Source organism: Ambystoma mexicanum, chromosome 11 (genome assembly GCF_040938575.1).
Source record: "Ambystoma mexicanum isolate Mex_15411 chromosome 11, UKY_AmexF1_1, whole genome shotgun sequence".
NCBI lineage: Eukaryota > Metazoa > Chordata > Amphibia > Caudata > Ambystomatidae > Ambystoma > Ambystoma mexicanum.
The window spans coordinates 1,480,280,878-1,480,308,257 of NC_090934.1; the positions used below are offsets into that span (position 1 = coordinate 1,480,280,878).

General features: G+C 47.3%; 1 protein-coding gene across 1 annotated transcript in view; it reads right to left on the bottom strand.

Annotated features, from left to right (window-relative positions):
* Positions 1 to 27,380, bottom strand: part of LOC138504607 (protein regulator of cytokinesis 1-like) — a 281,049-nt gene that overhangs the window by 61,982 nt on the left and 191,687 nt on the right. The window lies entirely within an intron of this gene.

The following is a 27,380-nucleotide window of genomic DNA, read 5'->3' on the forward strand; positions in this document are numbered from 1 at the left end:
ACGTATTTCCATTTAGAACTGTCTAGACCTGAACAAGCGCGACTAATCTTTCTAGCGCGCTGGGCCCCTATGCCATATACATCCTTGAATAAGTGCAGGAGACAGAAGTTGGACTTGCAGCTGAATTTCTTATAGCAAGCCAGATTTTCACTTCGGCCAAGCTCCAATTTGTGCACTTCTTTTGCACAGGCAGGCAAACTCTTGGTGGATGGCAAGATTAAAACCGGTCTTAGACTAGGCAGTGGAAAGGGAAACTGAAATAATTACCATTGTCTCATCAAGGCGGCTTCCAAAGAGACCTTTACGTCCTCTACACATGTTCAGGGTGATTATGTGAAAGATTCAGAGACGATATGAAATTTCATTGGAGCCAAAATACTTTTCACAAAGCGCTACACAGTTGTGGCAATCCATCCAGATGTTTTACCTTAACATCCTTAAAGTATAATTTAATTAACATGTTCATCAAAAAGGGCACCTGGTTGATGCCTTGCTCTACCCAAGTGGGTAGTAACGTGTCAGAGCAAAAGTGAGCAAGGTCATGGGCTACCTAACTGCTGAACGAAGGATGATCACACTCCTGTGTGGGTTACACCTTTGAGAGGTGGGCACACAAAAACTGAATGGATTCTGACAGAAATGTATCAGGACAATTCAGAGTACTGCAGTAGATTTTTAATGAAACTGCAGTTATTGTGTTAAGAGATACACTTGACTTAGGAGTAACACAAGATACAATATTTACACATTTTGAAGGTATAGTAACCAATTCATAGGTAACAAATGTCCAATATTTGTAGCGTCTTTTTAGTGCTTCCACGTCCACTGAGGGGTCCTTGGGAAGGAGACCACTGCACTTAGTGAGGTGATAGCATATTGAACAGCACAGATGCGTCAAAACAATGTAGGGTTGAACAACGCCAACACACAATATAACAAGTCAACACAACAGTGTTTCGGCCAGAAGGTGAGCTTGGATGAGATATGCCATAGACTGAAGTATCTTGTGAGGTCTGTTGGAGTAAACAGACGAGTGTGTTTTAGGAGTGGGCACATTCGTATATATCTAGCAGAGGTAGAGGGCCAAGTACAAAAAGGACCGGTGCTTACTGGAACTTGGGAGCTCGGTGGCTCAAGGAGTCGCAGTGTCAGGAGTACACTGGAGGATTTCAAGGTCCTAGGTGTGGCCGTTCCTGCAAGAGTAGGAAGGATACACGGGCTATGATAAGCCATAAAGGATTGTGGAGCAACTGTGTGCTGGAAAAAAGGTATAGGCGTTTAAGGTATAGCAGCTTACCTCAGGGAGACCTGTTGCCAGTGATAACTACGTGGAACAGTCCGGCGTAAGCAATACGCAAAGTAAACCGCAAGCGTGGAGGGCTGCGGAAAGAGACAAAGGAGGCTCAGACAAGGGGTCACAGGGTGTAATGAGTACCCTAGTGCACGTGAAGGCTGGTGACGCGTGCATGGTCACGTGATGCCAGGGACAGTGGGTGGCAGAATATGGAACATTACCTGTGTGCCCTGGATAGTGGAGGAAGTGTGTGTGACGGAATTAAAAATAGACGTGTGTCAGGATTAGCTCCGGCAGGAGTGCTCACAGTATCAAGTGTCCCTATTCCTTCAGAACAATATGGACATCTTCGTGCCTAGTGGAGGAATTGCGTGATTCCCACGAGTCGGGTTATGCTGTGATACTAGGGGATGCGAGCCTAAAATGGTGGCCGGGCTCCCGTGAGTTCGTTAGGCATGCAGAAGAATAGTAAAACAAGCGTTACCGCGTGCGCATGCACTCACCTAGGAATGGAAAAAAAACAAACGCTGCAGAGAAGATCTGTCAGCGGTCGCGGTCCCCGGTTGCGCACACATAGTGAGCTGGGTAGCTGTCTGTGCGTAAATAGGGAGAACGGCCTTGACGGGGTGTGCGTGACCGGGGCTGCCCGCGAGGGTGCCCGAGCGATGTAGCACCTCATTTTGTCAGAATTGCAAGCACCAATGCTTGGACATAAAGGGAGCGTGTGCGCATGATTTAAAAATCATGTGGGCGATGCCAAAGTAATATGTCCATATTTGGGCAGGCAGGCGAAGGGCACCTTAGTGCCGGTAGCGTGGCACTGATAGGCCGGTGGACATAGGTGCGGTGGTGCTGATGCCCAAAAGGCCAAAAAAAGGTTCGGGGCTGTTTATGTGGACATCAAATCATATTATAAGTACCATAGGTTGAACACAGATAACATGTTATTAAAGGTAACACTTGTTTATGTGGAGAGCAAATCATATTGGAGGCAACACTGGTTGAAGCACATATTACAAACAGTAGGCGGTGGGCCATACCCCTTATGACTGTCGGGCAAAGATGCAAAATCAAAGTTCAGGATGCCGTATAAGGAGCAGCGATCCCACGTGAGAAAACAGTGTAAGAAAAACTACCACAGGCAGTGTGGCACAGTTGTGGATAAGGCAATGGATGGCCACATGGTATTCGTCTGCCTGGTTGTTAATAGTAATTGTGTGAGCTCAACATCATATGAAATGGACACATGTCGAGGCACATATTAGCAACAGTAAGCAGTTGGCGATACTCCTTATAACAGTGGGACAAGGCTGCACATTGAATGTTCAGGATATAGTCTAAGGTGCAGCAGTCACATGTGAGATCAATGAATTGTGGACACTGTCTCAGTTACAGGAAGTGTTTCCACTCAACACAGATGTTGAGACCTGCCCGGACAGAGTTTAGTTTATGCACCCATTTTTGTTCTAGGCGGGTTAAGATTTTGTGGCGATGTTGCAAATTCAAAGCATTTCTTGGTGCTCACTGCACGCTTGCTCCCCTCACCTGCCCACTCCAATACTGCTTGCTTGTTTACCCGCATCCCTGCCTCCTGGCCCACCCGACCCTCATTGGTACCCACGCCCCATTTAAGATATCTCCATAGGGCAGCCTTTGGCTAAGGGCCCCCAAAGCAAAGTGCAGCTCCTGAAAAAGCAGCTCCAATCCGTGTTTACCAGTGTTCACCTGGGAAGCCTGCAGTGGTCAAGCAGCAGCGACGGACAAGGTAAATGTGGTCTGGGAAGGGAGTACAGCCATTACTGTACTCTAGTAAACACCCCCACCACTCTTACTACCTACTATAACATATCCGGACTATGTTAGTCATCTAGTACTTGGCTTTCCCCCATTACGGCTCTGTCGCAAATTTAGGAAGTTCACCCATTACTGCTGTCTCTCCAATCTAGGCGATTTTCCCACTGCCACTGTGTCGCAGAATCCGGTGTTTCTCCGATTATTGCTGAGTTTCAAATTTAGATATTTCTCCCACTGCTGCTGTGTCCCAAACCTAAAGACTTACCCACTGCTGCAGTGTTCCATTTCTAGGTGTCTCTCCTACTGCTGTGTTGTCTAGAGAGGGGTCTTCGGGGAGTGGTGGTGAGGCAGCAGACGGAAAGACGCAGTATTCCCCTTATTTTGTTTATCCAACCCATCCTGTTTTAGGGTGCTCCGAGTTCCCAACCCCCACCCCCTTTTTTTACACAAACACTGGACCGAGGAAGAGGCTGACCGTAACATTAACTTTCACACATCGTACTGGCCACGTCCCGCTAATCGGGTCAGGCAAAGTCAGGCACTTAATTATAAGTGCATACAACGGATACCAATTAGCTCTTCTCACGAATAAAAGGCAGTGCCCAAAGACACTCAGAGCAAGGCGGAACAGGAGAATGAGCAGGGCTTCCGGGACAAAGGCAAACCTATTGGAGCAGAGAGACGGACCAAGGGGCAAGAGCAGCAAGTCCGAAAACACCGGCTTTCCCTACTGAAGGTCGTTGCCTCCTACGGGATTCGAGAGACACATGGAGAAGGCCAGATCCCACAAGTGAAAACTGCATTGTGTTTCAAGGATGCCAGCGACCCTCCCGGGTGAACGGCAGAGTTGAGGAGGCGAGGCTAAGCCTGTGGTACTAATCTTGACTCGTGAATTGAAAAAAAAAAAATATTGCTTAACCAAGAAAGAGATGCACACAGCAGTGAGTTGGCAAGTGACCCGAGACCTGTGTCAAAATTTGTCATGGCAACATTTTATCACAACTGAAGGTTACAGCGGTGTGAATGAGATGCAAGGAAAGGCAGACCTGTGAATGAAAGACAGCTGCGAGTTCAGTGATACTAAGTAACGGAGTGGTCAGACGAAAGGAAGGAGCCCATATGAAAGTCTCTGTGAAAGGTAAATTGTTGGAAGAGAGAAAGCGAATATACAGCAAAAGTGATGTTTAACTCATAGAAAGGGGAAAGTAAACGTTGAAATATACATTTTGAGTCGAAGTGGTCCTGCAGTGGTCTGAAAAGAAAGCCATGAACATTCAAAAGCCTTTGACATCTGAAAGTGGTTCGAGCCCAAAAGAGGGAGATCCGAAGTGAAGTAAGCTTGGAGAAGGGACCCCCCCCACACCCTGAAAGTTTGTGTTGAACTTTATCATGAGAGGTCTGAGCCCGGCAAAGGGGACCTACAAGAACTGTGTGGTAAAAGGTCTGAGCCTGACAAAGGAACCTTTGTGAAATTTTTCATTCGCAACAGATAACACAAATATGTTCAGATTACATACATAATGTCCTAATCCCCAGAAGGCAGAACAAATTGCATATTCAACAGAGGTTATATTGCGAGTTTCACACTTTACTTATGGCTTTGACTTCTATTTCAGTCCTTAAATGCAGAACCACTTGCCCTCCATTCCAACAATGGTTACCCTATTTGCACAACCTTAAAAATATAACTTGTGCGTTTAACAAAGTGGAAGGGCTGAACACTAGGACTCAATGTGTAACCAACCTCTGCTTGCTGCAGTCAGCGTTTACATAGTAGTTAGTGAAGAGAATAGGGCCATATTGGAACAGCCTAACCTACTTTGCAGAATAGGAGGACGTTATTTAATTTGGTTTATCGGTAAAGGCCAGGTGACTGATAGCTGTCCTCTCCAAAGACCCAGCCTTTTCTCATAATGACTAAGGAAGCCATGAACACATTCCCATTTTGTTTCTACTCAATGACTGAAATGCAACCCCATTTTAAATATCACTAAAAGAATGGGATTTTGATCACAAAAAAGTGATTAGTTTAGGGCCAAGAAAGATGCATATTTTATTCCAACAATTCTCGCCTCTCCAGATTGCCCTCACACCATCTACTATGCATCAGATTACCCCACGCCACAACCAGCTGCCATGCCACCCCAGCCACCTGCACCCACCCCTCTGAGCCCTCCAAGCTCCCACACCACCCCTAAGCCCCAACGGCCACCTCACTTTTTTTGGTTTAATCGCCAGAGCCAAACCTCCAGTTTCCTCCACCTCCATTGCGCCCACCCACCACCACCACCACCGTCACAGCCTGGAACACAAGTGGACCACTGACCGTTTACAAAGATCACTTGAAGCAGCATAATCAGGCTCTCCGCTCTACAATGCACTGCACGAAACCTATAAACAAGACCTCCAATTATCACATACTTCCATGTCTACAAACCCAGCACTGCACACTATGGATGTCTCACCATCCACCACTGCGGACAAGCAAGCAGAACCAGTCTGAATCTCCCTCAGAATACCCATCTAAATTGACTGCTTGACTAAAATACTCTGGCGAACAAGCTAAGCCTGCATTGGTGTCTCATTTCGTGACTGGTCTCCTTGCTGAAATTTCAAATGTGCAAAATGTTCAAATTGGGTGGCAAGCTTAATACATCAAAAAAGCACTGCAGGCTGCTCAACACTTCTATGACAAAATGAAGACAAGAGGGGGGTGACACACCTTATGGCATTACACATACAGCATGCTCTACAAAAGACTGCCTCCAGCCGGGGATGTCAAGTAAATTCCTCCTCCTCCTCCTCCTCCTCCCCCCCCCCCCCCAGGGCAGCATGCCACAACAGACGCAATTTCTGCATTAAAAGGCCACAATAAGTACTAAGCACAGGATGTTCTATCTCACTAAGTCGTTTTGGCTGAGGTGTGCACCAAACATTTGCCGGCCTCCCCATTACGATCTCATATGGGGAGAACCCAGTTTTAGCCTGTACAGACGTACGCATGCATAATAGTGCTATTGGTAATGGATCCACCCAACTCAACTTGCTTCCCGCACAAATCTTGCTAATCTTTGATTTAAGAATCCCGTTGTGCCTCTCCACAAGACCGGCAGAACTTGGATGCCTTGAACTATGGAATCTCTTATCAATCTGAAGACCTGCACATATCGAATACCACTGCACCCGCAAAATGTGGTCCATTATCGGACCATAGGGCACGGGGCAAGCCAAATCTGGAAAAATACACCTTCAACATTACTTTTGCCGTAGTCATTGCTGTGCAATCTTTTAAAGGATATGCCTCCACCCACTTACTGAATGCACAGATTACCACCAAGACTTATTTTAAGTTTTGGCACCTCTCCATCTCTATGAAATCAAAATGAACTACCTCAAATGGCATAGAGGGCGGGCCAAAACTGCCTGTTGGTGTCACTGTTCCCTTTCCTACATTGTATTGCAAACATGTGATACAGTTCTGCACCAACCTCTCTGCATTCTTTTTTATGTTTACATTCTGCCATACTGTAGAAAGGTGCTGAATCATTTTCTTTGCACAGATGTGCGTAGGGCTGTGGGCCATTGTGACCATTGCAGTCACACATGAATTTGGCAACATCCAGTTTCTAGTTCCCTTGTCCACCCAACAACCCTCCAAATCCAACTCAGCAGATCCCTCTGCCCATCCCTGTATTGCATCGGCCGTAGCCTCGGCCTGCATTTCTTTGACAGTCACAACTCCATCTTCTATCATACAGGGTACTTCCTCTGTCTGAACCGTCATCATCTTGGTATTCAAATCAGTGGCAGTTTGTTTCGCAATCCTGTCTGCAAACACGTTTCCCTCTCCTATTTTGCATGTTACTTTTTTATGTGCCTCGCATTTCACTATTGCTAGGCGCTTTGGAAACATGAGTGCAGACAACAATCGTACAATCAAAGGGCCATGTTGAATTCTGGCACCATGTGATGTCAGAATCCCTCTCTCAGCCCAGAGTCGACCAAAGTTATGAACCACTCCAAACGCGTACTATCAGTATATATATTCACATTCAAATTTTCAGAAATCTCGCAGGCTCTGGTTACTGCTATTATTTCCGCGGCTTGTGCTGAATTATAGGGGATTCTTTCACTTTCTACAACACTCTCTAGGGTAGTGATAGCGTATGCGGCAGTTGTCGTGCCATCTGGTAATTTAAAACATGAGCCGTCACAAAATAACTCTCCATCCGGCTCTTTCTGCGGAATATCACTTAAATCAACTCTTCCCCTTGGTTTCTTCCTCAGTGACCATTAAGCAATCGTGGGGGGGTGATTCATTCTTCCCAATTTCTTTTATAGTTCGTGGCATTAATTCTGCAGGATTCAAAGAACTACACTTCATAATTTGGATTTGGGGCGCGAACAAGATAATCTCATATTTTGTCAATCTAGCAGAGGTGAGGTGTTGCGTCTGTGTCCTATTTAATAGAACGTCTATGGCATGTGGCACCATCAAAATTAAAGTGTGCCCCAATACCATCCCTTCCGTTTGTTTCACTGACGCAGCAGCTGCCGCGAAAGATTGCAAACATCGTGGTAGTGCGCGCGCTACAGGGTCCAGCGCAGAAGAAAAATAGCCGCACGGCCTATTTCTTCCACCTTTCTTCCCGTGTCAAAACCGCCAATGCACATCCTTCACTTTCACACACAAATAGTCTAAAAATGTTCTTATAGTTCGGCGTACCCAAAACTGGAGCCGAGCATAATGCAGTTTTCAATCCATCAAATGCTCTGACATTCCTCATCCCACTGCAAAGGCATAACCGCATCTTTTCTAGTCAAATTCACTAATGGTTTCACAATTAACGCAAAATTACCAATCCATTGTCGGCAATATGAAGCCATGCCTATTATGGCTCCGACTCCTTTTTGCGTCTTTGGATTAGGCATACAAGAAATACTTTCTATGCGTTCTGGCGTTAGTCTTCTCCCTCCTTTCGAAAGTAGGTAGCCCAAATAAGCTACTTCCTTTCGATTATACTGAAATTTCTTCAAACTAGCTTTATGGCCATGCGCCGCTAGGTGCGACGGTAGTAATACAGTGCTTTCTTTACAAATCTCCTCTGTGTCTGCAGCTAGCAATAAATCGTCTATGTATTGCAAAAGTACACAACCCACGGATAATTTTAGCATGTCTAGCTGTTCTTTTAATGCTCTACTGTAAATACTTGGACTTTCCGTATAACCTTGCGGAATCCGCATAAATGTACATGATCGTCCTCCTAATGTGAACGCGAACAAATATCTACTGTCCTTGTCCACTGGAATACTAAAGAATGCGTTTTTCAAATCTATTACACTGAAGTATTCTGCTGAAACGGGCATTGTCAGTATTGTAGTGACGTCTGGCACTAGAGGAAATTGCGGATTTACTACCTTATTCAATGCGCGTAGATCAATTATGAAACGGTATGGTACCTCATTACCTCCTTTTTTTATAAACCGGAAGAATCAGGCTGTTACATGTACTGCCTGAGATTTCCTCCATTACCCCTAATTTCATCAAATCGGTAACAATACTCTTCAATCCTTTCTCACCTTCAACCGAAATGTTGTATTGGGGTATTCGCGGTAGGGTAACACCTTTTAAAATAATCTTTACTGGCTCTATCTTTAAACATCCCACATCGTTGTCATGCATTGCCCATATACAGGTTGGTACTTTACTTAGTTCCCCTGGTAACGCTTCGGACATGAATTCTGACACAGGGGCATCGTGTGACCATATCGTTAGAAACACTCCGTCTGCCGTGCAATGTATAACAGAACCTAGTTTTTTCAATAAATTTAGTCCCAACACATTTTCTCCACAATTTTCTGTTAGAAGGAAAGGACAATGTTCGGTAAATGGTCCTATGATAACTGGGACTGGTTTGGACACTGGGTTTATGACAGGTGTACCTGCGAACCCTACGGAAATATTTTGCCCTGACAGTGGTATATTCGGAACCAAGTGATGGTCTATTGAACACTTCTGTGCTCCTGTATCTACAAGAAAGCGGTGCTCCTCATTCAGACTCATTTCTACGTAGGGTCCTCTCTGATTCACGGGAATAGACACTGGTTCCGACCCCTCTCCTGGGCTGTCCTATTGGGGAAATAACACATCGTCCGATGTGTAATCAATACTATTACTGTAATACGTGTTTGGCTGTGTATCAAAAACATTTCCACTCTTCCCTCCATTTCCCCCACTCTGATTTCCATATTGTTGATTTTGCTGTCCCCAACTCTGGTTTGGGGCATTTTGGTTTTGATTACCTCTTTTATTATGATGCTGCTGCATACTATTCCTATTTGGTCCATTCGCTACTGTGTGTCCTCTATGCAGTCTCCTCTGACCAGACCCATTTCTATTCTGTAGATGCGGGCATTGCACTCGCCAATGTCCTTCCTCTTTACAATATGCATACTGATTCGGCCCCACTGTTCCCCCATGCATATTCGAACTACTCCTTCCTTCTGCGTTCCCTCGCCCTCTATTATGTCCTACTACTTGCTGCATTAACACCTGTGTTCTAATTAGACATTCCTTCAAGTCTGCCCCCACCTGTTTTAGCAACGATAATTCGTTCACCATCTCCTTCTGCCCCGGCAATGGTAAATGCTGCCGTTGATTATGCGACCCCTTTTCCCCCTTCCCAGGTCTCCCGATATCCCTATTCCTGTACGCAGGTGTAGTAAACATTTCGACAATCATTATCTAATTCATCTCTAAACTCAAAAAGTCTATACACATGTTCTCACTTCTTCATCCCTCTCCCTACAGCGTGCTAATGCATTCAAATCTAACAATCGCTGTGGTGGTAATTTCCCAATTAGCTGTTTCCATCTCTCCACCAAATATTAACCCATACATTCCAACACTACCTGTCTTTCGTTGCTTCTACGAGTCATATCGAAGCCAATGTTGCCGTCCCATCATTCCCGTCTATATACATCTCTGCCTGTTGCTGCAATTCCACCTTCCTTTCTTTGCCGATTGCGCTGCGGGTTACCCTCGTGCACTCCCGTTGGTCAGTCCCGCCTCTTGCCCCCGTCGTGGTTTCAACTTCAACCCCGGGAGGAACGGACGGTACCGAGTCTGTGTCTAAGGCGGGAGGTGCGGATGGGACAATGGGAACAGCGAGTGTCTGTTGTGGGCCTGGTTGGCTAGTAGGAAGTGTTACGTGCGCGGTCAGTGGCTGTGGGAGGGCTTGAGCTACCGGAGGGGGAGCTTGGGCTACGGGCGGGGTCTGGGCAATAGCTACTGACGTATCTGGTCTTACTTCTGATCTTGGGCCTTGTTTCGTATGGGTCAATATATTCTCTATCAATTCATCTGTCATGTAATTCTCGTTGTGGGTATATCTTTTCTATATTCAACTGGTCACGCCTGCCTGCCCTTCTTAGACTCTCAGTTCACTCCTCTTTTTCTTCCGCTACCTCACCTTTTGATTTATGCCTGCGCGCATGCTTTGCTCTGCTTTTAAATCGGAGCATTGCTTCCTTTCTCCAGTCTTTAATAGTTTCAAATGCTGCAGGACGCGCTTTCTTTCTTATCAACACCCTTTCCAAGTTATTTATCCTCGCCATCTCAAAACTACAATTAATCGGCCACTGATGGTCTTGTTTTCTGGTTTGCCTATGCCAAGTCTCACAGAATATTATCGCACCCACTTCATACTTCACATACATCTCATACGCCGGCGTTCCCCCAGGTGGTACAATTTGGCCATTTTCCAAAGATTGTCCAACACAGCGGTAAAACCCCGCTAAAGTGGACAATACCCCAGGCATGTTTCAACCTTCCCCCCCTGGTTAATCAACCTTACCTAGGGCGTTTGATTTTGCAAAGTCAACTCTCAACCAATATCAGGATGCTTTGAATCGGGGAATGACTCACCTGATAAATCAAGTCGTCTGTATACTGACGCACCAAAGGACGTTGTGTCTGCGTTTCTTGGCTTCCGCTTCGGGACCCTCGCCTCCTTGTTCTCTAGCCAGGCACGTCGATCAGGGATCAGATGTGTGCAGATCTGCAAAGGAGTCTCTCATCACTTCTACAGGGCGCCCCGAACACCTCTTGATCCCGGCTCGATCGTCCCGTCCTCGCCGTTCTCTGGCTTTCTCAATTACAACGTTACGCGAAGGAACAAGTGGGGGAGGGTCCCTATTCGGGCACCATCTTGAAAGGGGCCCCTAGGGGACCCTGACGTCTATGGAAACAAGGCGGGTCACCACACACGATAGAGACGCCAGACACGAGGTTGTATTCCCAAAGCTAGGGATTTATTGCAAAGCAAAAGTCTGTTGGCCAACTCGGTCTCACGCCCCGCGACCTGCATCTCTAGACCTCGAGGGACGCAAGAGAGTGAATTACGTACATCAGTTACATATATACAAAATGCATATCAAACAATCCGCTATGACATGTTTAACACCCCTCTTTATTGGGTTTCTTTGAACTTGATGTAATGATGGACATCTCCGACCACTATGACGCCTTCAAACAACTATTCTAGTAACAATTTGCGAGTGCGTAGGCATCTTTCGGTTATTGAATAGAACACAGCGCTTCTGTTCTTGGAAGTGAACTATATACGGGGGGGGGGGGGGGGGGGGGAGTTGCATTCCGGACCTTGCCATCAGGTGCTATTCGCGTCCTGGGGGCCGACATGCTCTTAGCGGGCTCAGCAAAGGGGGGCCGTTAGAATAATACCGCTAAAGGCTTGAATTATGCTTTTCTAACATATTCTACCATATAATGAGACTGGCTGGCAGCTGTGAAATGATTAAATGCCCTGCAGCTCTGCTTCAAGGCTACATTGAGGGAGCATTCTTCCTGGCGCTGCCTACGTTTGTTTTTCAACAAACACTTGTTATCCTCTCTGCCCTGTGGCCTTGTCCTTTTCACAGACAACAACGTTCCAGTGTCGAGCAGTGTAAGCGGAAAATATACTGCGAAGCAATAGGAACAGAAAGCAATGAGCAATGGTTAGGAAACAAAATGGCGATTCTTGTTACATCAAAATGGCCGTTCATTGGCAAACTCGAAAACCTATATTCTGTCGTATCGTGCATGAGACGGTTGGTCCACGGCCACCAAAATGCGTTTGCGGTCTCAAAGTAGAGGTATCCGTATTTCTAGACTGACAGACGCTACAAGCTGCAGTTTCTCCACATTAAAATTTCTAGAGACATTGTAAATGCAATTAGTAGGTCTGGCACCAACAACCTGTGTCCAATGAATTGTTAGTTTCTATTGGTCCCATCTCTGAACATCATGCCTTTCCATTGAGCCCTTGCTCGCCTGCACATTTGTTGGGCATGGATCTGCCGTGCAAGATGCAGTGCACCAGTTATTGTTCTCCTGAGGGTATTTATCTAGAGGTGCCACAATCTAGACAAGCTGAATGTTTCTCCCTGTTAGGGAGAATTCTCAGAAATGTGCCAATTCCCTCCACCTTAGAGACCCCAGCAACTTTGCTTGATTTTGGAGGACTTGATTTTTTTTTTAACCTGGAGAGAGAGTGACCCTTTTACCCACTCTGTATTTTAATGTAAATTGTACCTGTTTCTTTTGGTTATGGAGTCTGAAACTCCATAGGCATCTTTTACATTGTGTCACACAGCACCTTCAGTGCAGTGGCACAGTCAGATTTACCCAAGGTTTAAATGCCTTTCTCTGGGATAAACTACTGATTCCCAGAGCAGTAAGGTGAAATTGACTTTACTTACCATTGTAACTTTCTAGACTCAGCACACACTATCTTACAATATAGTGCTGGAGGGGTTATTTAGTATTCCCTGTGTCTAGACTCATGTAACATGTTTTAGGTTACCCTTTCCTCACTGAATGGCTGGTGGCAGTGATTTCATTCGAACTACCATGGTTTGCTTATACCGCGGGCTAGGTTCGCGGATCCGGTAAACCAACCGCGGGAGCCATCTTTTTCAAAATGGTGCAGGAGCCATCTTTGACAAAATGGTCCCCAGACTTCATTTTTAGCCATGTCTTTGTGGAAAGGTCCTTCTAGAGATTTTCTCTGCACGCCAAGCCAGGTTTGGTCTCAATGTTCATTTCGCCTTTGGGGGGATTCAGGAGTGAATCCCGCCTCTGGCTCTAGAGTGTCTGGGGTAGGCAGGAAGCGAGGGAGGTGCCCCAAAACTGTGTGCTTAATCGCCTAGGAGACCCAAATGCACTCAGTGGTGATTGGCCGGCTGACTGTGCGGCAAGGACAGCCACCCTGCTTTAAGCTGGCCTAGAGCTTTTGGAAGATCCTCCGGACTCCCACGAAGCAGGACTGACCCACCCCGAGCCCCCTCAGAGTGCGTGACCCCAGAAGCAAGGAAAGTCCATCTCAACAGCCAGGAACCATGGTGTTGCTATTTGCGGTAGACGCGAGGAGCTGAAACACGAAACAGCCACTGCAAGTGAAGTTTGCCGGTTGCAAGTTTTGACCATCCCAGTGCATTGCAGGAGTCCCGACGTCCTCCCTCTTGTCCCCACGACTGAGGAACAGTAAGATCTGCAGGACTGCACAGGAATAGAAGTGATCAGCTGCATCTTTTCTTCTTAACCAAGGTACTGTAAAACAAGTCTAAGTGAACTTACCTCTTACAGTAGAAGTACTTGTAACTTCCACAACTCACAAGTCTAATCAGCTTGTGGCCCTTCATTCGATTCTTCTTTCTATAAAAGACTCCTAAGAACTTGTGCAAAGACTTTTTCATTTACTTACCAGAGGTGCTTCATCCTATACAAGACTTTTTGCCTGTTGACTTTGGCTTAGCCTATTGAATTGTATGACTCTTCTAAGAGGATCTAAAAGTACTTGCCCTGCTTAAGAATATTTGTGATCTCTAGTGTTCTAATAACCTTTGCCTTATAGAGTCTTCTGAATGGCAACAGTAAGATATTAATGTCCCCAGCACCCTTGTTATTGATGTCACCTGTGGGTGTAGGTTGTGTCTGTGGCCCATCCCAAAAGGGTCTTTACTGATTCAGAAACTCGGTGTACAGTATTGAAGTGTATTTGTGTGTTACCATTATATTGCTCCCTTCTGAAGGTTTTATAACCGACTGATAAATTAATAATTGCTTGTGCAAGAAACCTTGAGTGTAAATTTATTTGAATACCTGCAACTGTGAATCTTTGTGTAACTCCACTACAGCTCACATTTCCCCTCTTGAGATAAGCCTGGCTGCTCAACACACTACCAAACCTGTGTAGTACAAGCTTATACCAAAGGTTGTGTTGTCTATACCTGTAGTCACAGTTGTTTGTAGTGTTCCGAGGGTACTACATCCAAACTTGGGCTAACACTCCAACAACCCACTCACCCGAAGCCTCCTACACAGCCTCCAACTCTCCTCACAAGCAACACAGGTGAAACACCTTATTGAATCATACCTGTTGCGCTGTGGGCAGCACATGCCAATGATTGATTGATTTGTTTATTTATAGAGCGCTTTACACCAAGGCGCTGTACAATGGAACAACATAATACAACACAGTCCTAACGATTGTAGAGGGTTTGACAAAGAAAAGCCAATATGCCTAATTGCGCTTTCCGAATAGTCTCTTGACGCACTAGTGTTGTGCTAAAAGACACATGCTCCACCACTTTGGCTTTGGCATGTGTTGGCTGCCCCCCAGATGAAGATAAACATTAATTTTATTGGATTTTCTCTGGGTAGGCAGGTGCAGATACAAGTTGGTTAAAATTGTGAAGAGTTTTCTTCAACGACAGTCTCTCTTGAGGTAGGTCACCTCGGATTGAGAAGGGGTCCCTGAATGCTTTTAGCAGGGTAGCCTCAGATTGAACGAACTAGACCTGCGCGATACGTGTTATGCACTAGGTTAGAGTCGTTCTCTTAGCCGACCGGTTTCTGTGGTGCAAATAAGTGGGCCACATTCATCAGGGCTTGTGCAGGGCATCTGCATGTGTGCCTGCTGTTAGTCTCATAGGGCAGCACTGTCTGCGTGTCTTATCGTCCTCTCCCTGTAGGGGTGACAGGAGGGGAGGGGGAGAGAGAGAAAGGGAGAGCAGCGGTGAATATCACATGCTGTCAATTCAAGCTATTAGAAGACACTGCACTGGTGTGTCAGGAGGGGGAAAAGAAAGACTTACCCGCTCCGTATGATCTGGTGGCTTAGTCAAGAACGGTGAGACGGCCCGCTACCTGGGGGCCAAAGGACAACAATTATTAATGTCTACTATGATGTCTGAGTACATCGGATCGGAAAAAAGTCAGTACAAAAAGTTACTAATTCTTCTAACCAAATTGAGTAGTTTTCCTGTCTAGTGCGACACGCACTCGGCGTTGTCGCTACACATTTAGCAAACATATTTCTAACAAACTTCGGTACATCCCGGATGCCCACGAAGGCGTGACATCAGTGGGAGAGGGAGTGGCTAAACCAGGTGGGCCACAAGGGGCTTACCTCTGGGCAGAGTTCAGTCCGTTTCACGAGCCGTGCGCGAGAGGGTTGAGTCTTCGCGGGCCGTGTGACTACACTATTTATGTTGCCATGGGTTGGCGCGTGGTCACGTGATCACGCGTGCCTGACTCTGGGATGGCCGTCCACAGAGGGAGACTGCGGCCATCACCAGGTCAGGCACCGCGGACCGCGGGTCCCCAGGAATTTCACATCAAATGTTATGAGTGGGAAAATCCCCGATTTTCATCATGAATCTTGCTGCTGGTGCCTGCATGTACCATCCTGTGCAGCCATTTATACATACAGCACTCATCACGGGCACAGTCAGGAGCACCAGTCCAGAGTACATCAAAAACAATCAGTCACAATGAAAGTTAAATTAAACAAAACAGTTTGGCACTATTGATTCATAACGTGGCCAGAGTTTGCCAACTAGTTGCTTCATTCAGTCCGTCTTTATCTGTTTTGAGACGGAAGATCCAGAGTTGTTCACGTTTGAACAGTAGATTCTGTAGGTTCCCGCCTCTTGTGGGGATAGACACTTTTTCAATTATTGTCCATGTGAAGTCTGCCGAGGTGTGTTTAGCAGCTAGAAAGTGTTCTACCATGGGTGCCGTGATCTTCTTAGTGCGGATACAGGATCTATGTTCTGCAAGGCGTATTTTTATAGGGCGTGTTGTCATGCCTATGTAGCGTTTCTCACATGGGCATGTGATCATGTAAATCACGTTGCTACTGTTGCAGTTAGTCAGTGTTTTCTGGATCCACGGGTAATGCCACCCTATGTTAATGGAGGTGGTTCTCTTGGTACTTGAGCAGGCATTACATGTGCCACAGGGAGTGTGGCCCGTCGCTGGATTCTGCCCCCACAGTGTATTCAATCTGTGTTCTTTTTCTCTATATGAATGTACCAGGGCGTCACGTAGATTCTTCCTTCTTTTGAGTGCAAACCTTGGGGTATCGATACTATGCTGGCCCACATTCAAAATTGGCCATAGTTTCACGATCTCTTTTTTGATTTTGTTGGCAATAGGGGAGAAGCTCATTACTGCAGTTATAGTGTTCTCAACTTCATTGGACTTAACATGATGTTCCAAAGTGACTTCTCGTGGGATGTTACTGGCTCGTTTTCGTGCCTGTTTGATAATTCGCTTAGGATATCCCCTGTTTCGGAGTTTAGCTGCGAGACTTGCTGATTGTCGGATGTAATCTGTTCGTGTGGAGCAGTTTCTCCGGTACCTAAGGAATTGTCCAAATGGTAGATTTCTTCTGAGACTGGTGGGATGGAAACTTCCATATGTAAGAAGTGAGTTTCTATCCGTAGGTTTATTGAATACTGTGCTGAAGATGGTTGCATTCCGTATCTCCAAAGTGAGGTCTAGGAAATGTACAGATTCCGTGCTATGTGTCTCTGAGAATTTGAGAAAAGGATTCTGTCCGTTGAGCCATATCATGAACGTTGCAAGTTCTAGTTCAGTACCTTTAAAGATTAGTAACACATCGTCAATGTATCTGGCCCAAAGGTCCAGATTGGGTAGCCACGGATTGGTTGGATTGTAGATGATTGCCTCTTCAAAGTTTGCTACATAGAGGTTCGCAAGACTCGGGGCAAAGGTGGCTCCCATTGCTGTCCCGGAGATTTGTTCATAGAACGAATTCTCGTAGATGAAGAAGTTTTTTGTTAGGGCAATTTCTGCCAGTTGCATCACCAGGGAGACTGGGGTCGTCATCGGAGGGTCTCTTTCCCGTAATATTTTGTCAATGACTCTGAGTGTGGCCATTTGTGGAATCTTCGTGTAGAGTGATTCGATATCAAGTGTTACCAAAATGTTCAGTGTGGGATCAAACGGTCGGTCCTTAATGAGTTCTAACACAGCTGTAGTATCCTTCAGATATGAACGCATCTTAGTGACTTCAGGTTTCAGAAAGTAGTCTACAAATTGTGACAGAGGTTCAAGGATTGAGCCTATCCCAGATACTATGGGTCTGCCGGGTGGTGGATTCCTTCCTTTATGCACTTTGGGGAGGGCATAGAAGGCCGGTTTTTTGGGGTATTTCGGATTGAGGAATTCATATTCTTTGGTGCTAATGAGTTCCTCAGCATGTGCTTCTTCAAGAATTGGTACTATCAGCTGTCTGATAGCTTCAGTGGGATCCGTACCAAGTTGTCTATAGCTCACATGGTCTTGAAGGAGCTCCATCACCATGTGGTGGTATGCCGTGGTGTCCATTATTACCGTGGCGCCCCCTTTGTCGGCTGGTTTTATGGTAATGGCAACATTGTTGGATAAAGATTGGAGTGCCTGTCTATTTTTCTTGGAGAAGTTCTTGAATCCTGGCATGATCTCTCGTTCCAGTTCCTCCAGTTTTTTAAGGAGCGCTTTCTCAAACGTGATGGATTCTGGTGTAATAGCATTGGGTGGAGGGTAGAACGTGGATTTCCCTCTCAGGGTGGTGGCCTTCTTTTCTTCCGAGGGTGTCATTTGCCCAAAATATTGCTTCAATCTAATTTTTCTGATAAGTTGTGCAATTTCAATCCTGGTTTGGAATGGGTCATGTTCGGCCGTGGGTACAAATGAAGGTCCTTTCTCAAGTAGAGCTTCTTCTTCAGGAGAGAGGTTATATTGAGAGAGGTTCATCACTAGGCTTTCTGTTCGAGTTGTGTTGTCCTGTGACCATCTAGGGAGTTGGTGGTTTATTCGTTCAGTGCTAGTGTTTGTCCTTGGCCGCGTCCTTTGCTGCGGGTGACTCGAGTGGAAGGGTTCTGCCATTGCACTTGCGGTTGCCAATTGCCTCTCCCTCTGTTTTTTGCTTTTCCTTGCCCTCTTGGAAAAAAAGGTCTCGATGGACCATTATTGTTTGGGGCTGTTCCCCCCAGTGAGCTATTCGATCCTGAGGTGTTAGAACCACTCGCTGAGCTTCCACTTGAGAATGTCCATTGGTTTTGTCTTGCTCGGTTGTTTTGAATTCTTTTTCTGTTATGTTGGTTTACTTGTTGGCCCGGCGTAGAGGTATTGTTAGCTGTATGTATAAATGGCTGCACAGGATGGTACATGCAGGCACCAGCAGCAAGATTCATGATGAAAATCGGGGATTTTCCCACTCATAACATTTGATGTGAAATTCCTGGGGACCCGCGGTCCGCGGTGCCTGACCTGGTGATGGCCGCAGTCTCCCTCTGTGGACGGCCATCCCAGAGTCAGGCACGCGTGATCACGTGACCACGCGCCAACCCATGGCAACATAAATAGTGTAGTCACACGGCCCGCGAAGACTCAACCCTCTCGCGCACGGCTCGTGAAACGGACTGAACTCTGCCCAGAGGTAAGCCCCTTGTGGCCCACCTGGTTTAGCCACTCCCTCTCCCACTGATGTCACGCCTTCGTGGGCATCCGGGATGTACCGAAGTTTGTTAGAAATATGTTTGCTAAATGTGTAGCGACAACGCCGAGTGCGTGTCGCACTAGACAGGAAAACTACTCAATTTGGTTAGAAGAATTAGTAACTTTTTGTACTGACTTTTTTCCGATCCGATGTACTCAGACATCATAGTAGACATTAATAATTGTTGTCCTTTGGCCCCCAGGTAGCGGGCCGTCTCACCGTTCTTGACTAAGCCACCAGATCATACGGAGCGGGTAAGTCTTTCTTTTCCCCCTCCTGACACACCAGTGCAGTGTCTTCTAATAGCTTGAATTGACAGCATGTGATATTCACCGCTGCTCTCCCTTTCTCTCTCTCCCCCTCCCCTCCTGTCACCCCTACAGGGAGAGGACGATAAGACACGCAGACAGTGCTGCCCTATGAGACTAACAGCAGGCACACATGCAGATGCCCTGCACAAGCCCTGATGAATGTGGCCCACTTATTTGCACCACAGAAACCGGTCGGCTAAGAGAACGACTCTAACCTAGTGCATAACACGTATCGCGCAGGTCTAGTTCGTTCAATCTGAGGCTACCCTGCTAAAAGCATTCAGGGACCCCTTCTCAATCCGAGGTGACCTACCTCAAGAGAGACTGTCGTTGAAGAAAACTCTTCACAATTTTAACCAACTTGTATCTGCACCTGCCTACCCAGAGAAAATCCAATAAAATTAATGTTTATCTTCATCTGGGGGGCAGCCAACACATGCCAAAGCCAAAGTGGTGGAGCATGTGTCTTTTAGCACAACACTAGTGCGTCAAGAGACTATTCGGAAAGCGCAATTAGGCATATTGGCTTTTCTTTGTCAAACCCTCTACAATCGTTAGGACTGTGTTGTTATTATTAGTGTGAAAACGAAACTGGGCAACACACAGGTGTATTACCCTAAAAATAGTCCTCCTTTTGATTTGGTTTATTACAACATAATACAAAACAACAACAAACATTGGGAGCAAAAATGTATATCTTGAATCATTCAACGAAACAGTGCAAAGAGCAATTAACTGAAGGGGGAGGGGAGTGGGAATAGGTGTGGGGTAGGAGATGGATTGGACGAGGGAAAATGGAAGGGAGAGAGAGAGGAGAGGGGAGAGGAATCAGATGAAGGGAAAGCGGGGAGGGGAAGTAGAGAGGGCAGAGGGCGAGTTTTCAAGGAGGAGAATGGAGGAGGGATTTAAGGGAAGTGCGAAATGAGGTGAAGGTCGTGGTAGAGCGGATTGTGAGGGAGCGAGTTCCAGTGATGAGGTGCAAGGAGTTGGAAGGAGCGGAAGCGGGAGGAAGCGCAGGGGGATGGAGGCACAGTGAGAAGGAAATGGTCAGCGGAACGATAGGGGGAGTAGAAGGAGAGAATGGAGGAGAGATAAGGAGGAGCAAGACCATGTAGGGATTTTTCAAACTCTCTCCCGTCTTCTCTCTCCTCCTACTCCTGATCCCTCATCCAATTCCACACTTTCTCCTTCAGACTTTGCTAACTTCTCCTCCAAAATCTTCACACTGCGGCAAAAAAATTAACTCCCTCTCTGACTCCCCCTCTCCTCCTCCCCCCTGAAGACAAGGCAGAGAAAGTAAAATTTTAGCTGTAAGTGGAAAGGTAGCCATCCAAGGTGAGAGCGAGGAAGAGATGGAGTCACGGGAGATGAGGCGACAAACGGTATGAACAGCAGAGTGGTATATGGATTTAAGAGGGGCAAGATGATATGCGGGCAGTCCCAAGAGTAGAGAAGAGCAGTAGAAGAGGCGGGAAAAGATGAGGCAATTAGGAGTTTGGTGGCGTGGAATGTGAGGGAGGGACGGATTTTCCAAATACTGTAGAGGTGGTATCGGCAGGTGCGAGAGGTGAGTGAAATGTGTTGCGAGAAGATGAGAGAGGAGTCAAAGAGAACGCCTAGATTACGAGCCTGGGGGGGAGATAGGAGGGAGGAAAGTGAATGAAAGGGGGAGGAGAGGCAGGGGGAAGAGAATTAGAGGGGAAGAAAAGGACATCAGTTTTATCGGTGTTGAGAGAGAAAGCGGGCAGACATCCAGTTCTTGATGGCAGTTAGGCAGGCGAGCTTAAGGTGGAGGTCCGGTGAGAAGGAGGAGAAAGAGATAAACAGTTGAGTATCGTCAGCATAGAAATGGTGGGAGATGTCAAACGAGGAGATAACAGGGGCAATGAGGGAGGAGGAAAGGACCAAGTACAGAGCCTTGAGGAACACCATAAATAAGAGGGAAGGAAGGAGAGGTCTGGCCTCTCCATGATACATCATAGGAACGGGAGGAGAGGTAAGAGGATAGCCATTTTAGAACAGGGCCTTTAAACCCGAAGGAGGAAAGTGTGGAGTGGATGATCGACAGTGTCAAAAGCTGCAGAGAGATCAAGGAGAATAAGGATAGAGGATTGCTTGGCATGTCGAGCAGAGAGGAGTGAGTTAAGGATAGAGGTGAGAGCAGTTTCAGTGGAATGTTTGGCACGGAAGCCAGATTGGAAGGGAGGGAGGAGAGAGGAAGTAGTGACAAAGGATGAGAGTTGAGAGTAGGCAAGGCGCTCGAGAAGCTTAGAAAGGAAAGGTAGAAGAGAGATAGGTCTGTAGTTAGCAGTGAGAAGTGGATCGGCAGAAGGTTTCTTTAGAATAGGAATAATCGTTGCATGCTTGAAAGCAGAGAGAAAGGTTGAGGAGAGGCAGGAGTTGAAGAAAGTGGTAAAGTAAGGGATAAGAAGAGGGTAGATCTTGGGGATAAGAACGGAGGGGAGAGGGTCAGAGGGGGCGGACGTGGGGCGGGCTTTGGATAGAAGGGAGGAGACTTCAGAAGGGGAAACAGGTGAGACGGACATAATGGAAGAGGGAGGAGAGGGGGGAGGAGGATAGGGGGAGTCAGAGAGGGAGTTAATTTTTTTGCCGCAGTGTGAGGATTTTGGAGGAGAAGTTAGCAAAGTCTGAAGGAGAAAGTGTGGAATTGGATGAGGGATCAGGAGTAGGAGGAGAGAGAAGACGGGAGAGAGTTTGAAAAATCCGACAAGGGTGGGAGGCTTGAGACTGGAGAAGGTTGGAGTACGAGGAGGATTTGGCCGCTGCAAGACAAGAGTTGTAAAGTGCGTGGTAAGAGAAGAGGCTTGATTAGAAAGCGAGGGAGTTTTGAGCCAGAGTGTGTCTAACCGCCGGAGAAGGCGCCGCATAGAGCAGAGATGGGAAGCCAGGGTTGAGAAGGCTTCTGAGTAGGAAGGAAGAGAGAAAGGGGATAAAGTTGATCTAGGGCAGAGGAGATGGAGGAGGAAAGGGAAGAGAGAGCATCGTCCGCAGAGAGTAAAGCAAAGTCTTGGGGAGATGGAGACGATGAGCAGGTGTCAGAAAAGAGGGTAGCGTCGAAGTCACGAAGGTCACGATGTGAGTAGATTGGAGGGCAGGGATTAGTAGTAGGGGAGTGTGAGAGAGGAGAAAGGGAGAATGAGAGTAAGGCATGGTCTGAGAGATAAACAGGAAGAGAAGAGACAGGGGAAGAGGGATAGGAAGAACTGAAGATGAGGTCAAGAGTGGAGACAGGAGTGAGTAGGGGATGAGGGAAGGGGGGAGAGGAGGTAGGAGTCAAGGATGGAGAGGAGGGGAGAAGATTGAGGGGGAGAAGGAAGATCGATATTAAAGTCGGCAAGTAGAGATAGATTAGAGGGGGAGGGAGAGATAAGTGAGAGGAGGTGATCCAGGTCTTCATAGAAGGAAGAGAGGGCCAGGGGGACGATAGATGACCAGGAAGGAAATAGGGTGGGGAGAGGAGAAGGACTTGTAGAGGAATTCAAAAGAAGGGAAAGAGGGGAGAGTTGGAGAGGATGAGATGTATTTGGGGTGGTACAGGAGACCAACGCCTCCACCACGGCCATAGGGGTGGTCATGTGGATGAAGGAGGAAGAAGAGGTCGTCAAGGAGGCGGGAACAGAGGTGTTACGAGGGGGAATCCAGGTTTCAGTTAGGCAGAGAAAATGAAGGTTAAGGCGAAAGAATAAATCTAGGGTAGCTGCGGTTTTATTACAGATGGATCTGGCATTCCAGAGAGCAGTGTTCATGAGGGCAGAGTGGTTGGCAGTGGGGGGGGGGGTAAAGAAGATTAGGGTGGTGAGAGAAGGAAAGAGGGAGGGTAAATGGAGGAGTTGGGGTGAGGATAGTGAAGAGGACTAGGCATAAGGAGGAAAGAGTAGAGTAGGAGGGAAAGGAGGAAGTGGAAGAGTGGAGAGAGGGGGGCGGGGGAGTGTGAGGTGGAAGGGAGTTACGGAAGATTGCATACCAAAGGACATAGAGAAGGACAAGTAGAAGGGCCGTAATTGTAGGAGTTAGGAATGTAGGGGGTAGTGACCAGTGTGATAGTTATAGAAAGGGGAGGCAGTGGGCAATAAAGGACCAAGTGTGGAATGGGGAGTGGAAAGTGACAAGAGTGGGTACAGGATGGCACCAAATGTGGACTCGGGGCCAGTGATGGGAGATGATCGGCAGGAACCAAAACAGTCAAAGGGAGCAGGTACTCGAAACTGCAGTTGGAGTCCAGGTGCTTGAGGCAGGAAAATGAGGTGGCAATCTTGGACTGCTGCAGGGTGGTCACGGGTCCAGTGTTGAGAGATGATCGGCAGGTACCAAAAGAGTCAGAGGGAGTAGGCACTCGAAGCTGTGGTTGGAGGAGACTAGGTGCCTGAGGTAAGAAAATGAGGTAGCAATTTTTGGGCTGCTGCACCTGGGTGTGAGCAAACGAGCTCAGGTGGGTCGGACTGCTGTAGGTGGCACCAGGGTAGAATGGAGGTACCCCAGGCAGCTACAACCCCACAGGGACTGCAAGTTCACTAGTTGACAAGGTGGCCCAAAGCAGGAAGAAAAGGGAGAAGCAACCTTCAGTCCACATCCGGTGCTGAGTAAACCGAGGATTGTAGGAGCAGAGTTGGAGCCGGAGAATGAGGCAGGCTGGATCCACACTTGCGTGAGGAGGCAGGCAAGATGAAGATGGTGGGACCCAGGGCGCTGTGAAACCGCCAGGACTCGGAGAGCCGGTGGAGAGGCGGAGTGTTCAGGTGCCGGTGTGGAGGCACGTGGAGCCGTCTCGCCCCCGTCGGGACACAGGAGGGGGAAAATCAAATGGGGGCTCCAAGGGCTGCAGTAGAGGAGCAAGGATGTCGACACTTTGGGCTGCCGCAGACACACCAATACACCAGAAGTCTCAGTCTGGGGGGGGGGGGGAGCACAGAAGGAACAGGGCCCGTGTTGGAGAAAGAGGAAGGCCGGACTCGCTTCCCAAATGGAGGGGGTGGGCCAATGTCAAGATGGCGCCACCTCAGACCGCCGCTATGATATATGCTACATTCGCTCTGCTAAACCTGTGCGCATCACCCTTAATCCAAGTTCCCTCCCCATGTGTGCCCCAGTACAGAATATCCCCTCAGGATGAGGAAGGTATCAAGCTGGTCATCTTTTGCCTAATTGACCAGGGCATCCTTCATTACACTACTAGCCCCTGCAATACTCAGATACTCAAGATATCCAAGAAGGGCAGAGAAATTCAGTATTGCTCACGACTTGCGCACCGTGAATAAGGCTGTCATACCCTCACAGCTGGTTGTCCAGGACCCCCCTCGCCATTCTCTCCTGTATCCCAACCAATGGCCAATTTTTCACTTGCACCTGCCTTCTCTGCCCCCATCCAACGCGACTCCCAGTATCCCTTTGCCTTCACATACAAGGGTTGACGGCTCACCTACAGGTCCCTTCCCACAGGCTTTGATTCCCATCTCTTCTTCAGATCCTTCAGGAAGACCTCCAGGATCTCGCCTTCCCAGGTGGCCCCAATATGATCCAATACGTGGTTAACCTAATCTTAGCATCACCTTCCTTCCAGCTCTCCCTCGCCGACACCAAAGGACTCCTCACAGCCCTTGCAGCAAAAGGTCACAAAGTTAACAAGGCAAAATTGCAGCTCTGCCTAACCACAGTCCGCTACCTAGGACACATTTCCCATGGCGCTAGGCGCCTTGCCCCCTCAGGTCTCCTGCATCTTACAATGTCCCATACCAGCCCTTGGGCATGAGGAATTGACACCCCTGGATCCTCGATTATGCCTCTACTGTAGCACCGATGCAAAAGATGCTACTAGACTCCCAAACTGACTAATTCACATGGTCTCATGATGCTTCTACAGCCTTCTCCAAAATCAAGACTGCCCATTACATTGCCCCCGCCCTTCCGGATGACTACAAATCATTCACCCTATTTCTGTGATGAGAGAGGGGTAGCACAGAAGCACAGGCACCTACAATGTCCTGTAGCTTATTTTAGTTCAGTTATACCCTGTTGCCTCTGCTTTTCTGAGAGCGGCAGTTGCCGATTTCCTTAAAAAAGCTGACCATATCACCCTAGCACACCACATAAAGGTAGCAGTACCACACTCTGCATCAGCACTCCTCGCCAGGGGTAAAATATAACTATGTGCTGCACGACTCACCACATAAAAACGACTCCTCTTCCACCAACATGACTCTCCTCAGATGCGCACCACTTAACCCTGCCTCCCTCCCACCCACACTGAATCATGGTCACCTGCACGACTGCCTTGCAGCAGTTGATGTATCACCAAGAACCGACCTCTCGGATACCCCCCCCCTCCCCAATGCAGAGCTGATCCTCTTTGTTGACAGTTTGTGTCAGATTCTGCACAGGTGCTCCAGTTAGGGTTTGCTGTTTGCACCTCCTCTGAAATGTTAGAAGCTTTTCAGCTCCCATCAATACGATCAGCACAAGTTTCTGAACTCGTTGCCCTCACCCAATTGCCACACAAAGCACAGCCACTACATAAACAGATTAAAGTTACGCCTTTGGTATCTCCCATGACTACGGGACCCTCTGGAAACTGAGCGGTTACCTGACTGGCCAAGGTACTCCCATTCTTCATGTACCTTATGCCGATTTTGCGAACCGTGAAGGCCCAGTTTTCTGATAGCATTCACAGGGAAATGCAATGGCGGACTGCCATGCCAAAAATGTGGCCCTACAAGACTGCCGATTATGTGCAGCTGTTTCTCCTCTCATTTTAGGACCCTCTAGCATCTCTTACCGTTCTGGAAGACCTCCAAGATGCAGCCCCTCCAGGCCAAGAAACAGTGCTGGGAAAGAAAAGGGTGTGTTTGTTGCTCCGATCACCTTTGGCGCGATAAGACATGCTGGTTAGTGGCCCCAGTGTTACCGTATTTAGCATGTGTTGCTCACTCTGTCCCATTCAAGCAAGGGAACGAGGAGCACAGAGGTCCAGAGATAGTGGTTAATTCCCAAGTTCGCTGCCATTGCTCAGAAGAACAAGTTACTTACCAACTGTAACGTTCTTTCGATTGGATGTTCCTCCACATATTCCTCATCTTATGATATTCGTATCCCAGCTCTGCTGCTTCGGAAAAATTCTCACCAGAGTGCGCTGTGTTCGAGACTGCAGAGTTGAAGTCCCTCGAGGGTCGCCGTGGACGTCATCCGCTGTATAAAGGGCTCGAGCAGCGCCCGTTACCTCAGTTCCGTTTTTACGGTGTTCATGGTCGCATCAGCTGATCAGGTCTCAAGTCCTCCGGCTCTTAAGGAAGTCAGAGTGCAACTGGCGTAAGCTGTACGGAGGGGTAGGTTGGGAGGGTCGATGAGTAATACGTGGGAGGAACATCCAATCGAAAGAAAATTACAGTTGGTAAGTAACTTGTTCTTCAAATGGATTGGGTCCTCCCATGTATTCCTCATCTTATGATAGACTCCCATAGCGGTGGTAAATTTGGAGGCGGCAGTACTAGAAATTTTAGTTATGGACTGAATGAAGGACAGCCTTTGCAAATAGCCCTTCTTGATATGAAGTGGAGTCCAAGCAATAATGCTTCACAAAGATATGCATTGTGCATTGACGACCAGGTGGCCGCAGCATAAATATCCTGCACCGGGACGCCCCTCTGAAGAGCCGTAGAAGTTGCCATGCCTCAGTTTGAATGAGCCCTTAATCCATCTGGAGGCTCTTTCCCAGCTTGTTTATAGCATTCAGAGATTGCTAGAATTATCCATCTGGATAGAGTTTGTTTAGATACTGCAAGGCCCAATTTGTGCCCAGTATACCCAACGAAAAGTTGGTCACATTGTCGGAGATTTGCCAATCTGGAAATATAGAAACTGAAAGCCTTTTTTGGGTCCAGTCTCTGCAACCTTTCCTCTTCCTTACTAGTGTGAAGTGGAGGATAAAAGGAAGGGAAGATGTTTTTGTGATAGATGAAAATCAGACACTATTTTAGGCAAGAAAGATGGTTTGACTTTTAGAATAACCATGTCCCTATGGAAAATGGTGTGAGGAGGCTTACAGGACAGTGCATGCAACTCACTCTGCGGGCTGATGTTATAGCCACTAACAGGATTTTCTGAAGAGTGAGCAGT